General features: G+C 35.5%; 1 pseudogene; it reads left to right on the top strand.

Annotated features, from left to right (window-relative positions):
* Positions 1-2235: 2235 nt before the first annotated feature.
* LOC113927133 lies at positions 2236-2673 on the top strand (annotated as a pseudogene).
* Positions 2674-3369: the final 696 nt, after the last annotated feature.

The raw sequence follows: 3369 nt of genomic DNA, 5'->3' as shown, positions 1-3369 counted from the left end.
TCTCTCAGCAATATTCTGCAGTTTATAGTGTACAGATCTGGCATGTATTTTATTAAATTTATCCCTAATTATCTCATGTTAGAATACAGTTAAAGTGGTAGTTATTACAATTTTAAGTTCTAATTTTTCATTGTCAGAGTACAAATGCAATTGATTTTTTATAGTCTCCTTGTATTCTGTGGACTTGTGAATCTGCTTAAAACGATGAGTCTTTTGTAGATTCTTTAGGATTTTCAATGTACATGATCATGATAATGTTGTCTTAGAGTAAGAACAATTTTTTCCATTTTTCCTGTGCTCTCTCCTCACCTTTTGTTCCTTTCCTTATTTTCTTGTTTGCCTTATTTCACTGGCTACAACTTCCTTTGCATTGTGGAATAGAACGGTGTGAGTGAACATTCTCTTTTTCCCCCCAATCTTAGGGAAAAAGTTTTTCATCTTTAATCATTGCAGATGATGTTAGATGTAGGTGTTTTGTGCATACCATTTATTAGATTGAAGAAGCTCATTTCTATTACTAATTTATAAGTGAATATAAAATTTTGTGAAATGCTTTCTTTCACATCTATTGAGATAATCATGTTGTTTCCTCCTTTGTTTGTTAATATGTTGAACTACCTTTGACTGATTTTCAGATCTTGAACCAACCATTGATTCCTGAAAAAAAAAGTAGACAGTCATGGTGTAAAAATCTTTTTTAGAGATTGTTGGATTTGACTTTATAATATTTTGCTGAGGGCTTTTGTGTCTCTATTCATAAGAAATTCTTGTAAGGTCTGTGTCTTATTTTGGTATCAGGGCAATGCTAGTTTTATAAAAGAAGTTCAGAAGTGTCCATACTTCTACTTCCTGAAGGAGTTTATGTAGTTTTTGTATTATTTCTTCCGTAATGATTGATGGAATTCACTATTGAAGCTATTCAGGCCTGGGATTTTCTTTATTATAGCTATAAATTGAAATGCTTTAATACTTTCAAGTCATCTCAGATTTTCTATTTTTCTCTTGAATCACTTTAGATTTTTTTTGTCTTTCAAGTAGTTTGTCTACTTGATCTGAGTTGCCAAATCTATTGGCATAAATATACTCTTGATATTTATTATTCTTTTATTGCCTATAGTGATAATCCCTTTTTTTACCCTTGAGATAGGTAACTTTGCACTCTCTATCTCTGTCTCTCTCTAGATGTCTCTCGGTGTGTCTTAGTATGCCTAGAATTCATCAATTTTATCTCTTTTTTAAACAGCTTTTGGCTTTATGATTCTCCCTTTTATTTTTTTATTTCACTGAATGCAAGATTCAAAATATACAAAATACAATATGACATAGACAGAATTCTGTTGGTAGAAGGAGGCTTTAATTTATTTCTCAGAAAATTATAAATTAAAAGGTGAAAAATAAGGAGAGGTATAAAACTAAATAATAGTGTTATACTTAATTGGGTATAAATAGATAAATATCAAACTCTTTAAAGAAAACAGCATACACCTTCTTTTAAGGTGCTTATATACATTAGAAAAATGGCTTCATATCATGCACATCAAAAACTAAACAAATATTTAAAAGTAGAAAGAGTAAAAGCAGTATTTTCTGCTCAGAGGTAAATAAAACTAGAAAATAAAAATCCTGTCACCTGAAAATTAAAAACTCATTAAAAAATTAACGATTAAAAAAGGGGGGGCACCTGGGTGGCTCAGTGGGTTGAGCATCTGCCTTTGGCTCAGGTCATGATCCCAGGCTCCTGGGATCGAGCCCCACCTTGGGCTCCCTGCTCAGCAAGAGAGTCTGCTTCTCCCTCTGTTCCTCCCCCTGCTCACGCTCTCTCTCTCTTTCTCTCTCTTAAAAAAATAAAAAATCTTTAAAAAACAACAAACTTATGATTGAAGGAACTCCTAACCAAAAATTAAGAACATTTAGAAAATAATAATTGTATCTTTACCTAGCAGAACCAATTGTATCCAGCTAAAATAGTACTCAGAGAAAATACATATACTTAAGAACCTGTATAAGTAAACCAGTAAGGACAAAACAAAACACCGAGCTATATTATAAAAACAAGAAAGAATTGGTTAAATGAAAGCAGAAGAAAGGAATTGACAAAAAAGACTGAAAACTGGATAACAAAAAATTCCATAATTAAACCAACTCAAAAGCTGCTTTAGTAAAAAACAACGATATCAATAACATAAAATGAAGACAAGACAAAGGTCCCCTGGCGGGCAGCGCGGAGGCTGCAGGATGCGTGGAGTTTCTGTAGAAGACGTGAAGCCGCGGGAGTTCGTCAGGGCGCTGGCAGCTTTCTTCCAAAAGTCTGGGAAGCTGGAAGTTCCCTGAATGAGTGGGCACTGTCAAGCTGGCCAAGCGCAAAGAGCTTGCTTGCTGTGATGAAAACTGGTTCTACGCACGAGCTGCTTCCAGAGCACGGCACCGGGACCTCTGGGGCAGCGCCGCCCAGGGTAACCTCGGGGACCAAGACCTGAACGTCGGAGAAACGGGGTTCGGACCAGCCACTTCAGCAGGGGCTCCAAGAGCCTGGCCTACAGGGTCCTCCAAGCCCCAGAAAGCCTGAAAGTGGTGGGAAAAGACCAAGGTGGGGGCTGCAAACTGACACCTCAGGGACAGACGGATCTGGACAGACTCACTGGACAGGTGGCAGTTGCCAACAAGAAGCATTAGAACACATGTTGGGGTAATAAATTGCCTCATCATAATCCTGAAAAAGAAAAAAAAAGACAATAAAAGATAACATTTAGCTAATCCACGTTCTGCATGGAGCACTGGGTGTTATGCGCAAACAATGAATCATGGAACACTACATCAAAATAAATAAATAAATAAACAAACAAACAAATAAATAAATAAAACATTAAAAAAAAGAAAGGACTTAACTGCTGTTAGAAACAGGTAGGCAATGATGAGAAGTCAGTGTCTTTCTATTGTAGCTGGTTTCAGGCCCTGAAATTTTTGCAAGTTCTTCTGAGTGTTATGTCTTACCACTCACTTTGGTAGTTCTTTGTCTCTCACCTTAGTGTCTTAGCCAAAATATCTGTTGTTAACACTGTGACATAAAAATGATTAAATAAGATTCACTAAATGAATAATTCCAGTGAAAGAAATCATAGTTATTTGTGAAAAATGAAAAATACCTCTGATAAAATTCAGTATCTATTTAAATATTTTTAACAAAGTAGGATCGGACAGATAATTTCTTAGCTTGATAAAATATATCTATCTCAACCCTCAAGCCAGTGCAAAAATTAAAGTGTGGTGGTGTCCACTATCACCACTATTACTTAATGTAGTCTGGAGTTATCAGTCTCAACAATTAGAACAGAGAAGAAATGAGAGCTATAAAGCTGGAAAGCAAAAGAT

This window comes from Zalophus californianus, chromosome 7 (genome assembly GCF_009762305.2).
Source record: "Zalophus californianus isolate mZalCal1 chromosome 7, mZalCal1.pri.v2, whole genome shotgun sequence".
Classification (NCBI taxonomy): domain Eukaryota; kingdom Metazoa; phylum Chordata; class Mammalia; order Carnivora; family Otariidae; genus Zalophus; species Zalophus californianus.
Note: the sequence above shows the minus strand (reverse complement) of the source record. Positions and strands in the feature narration are given on the sequence as shown.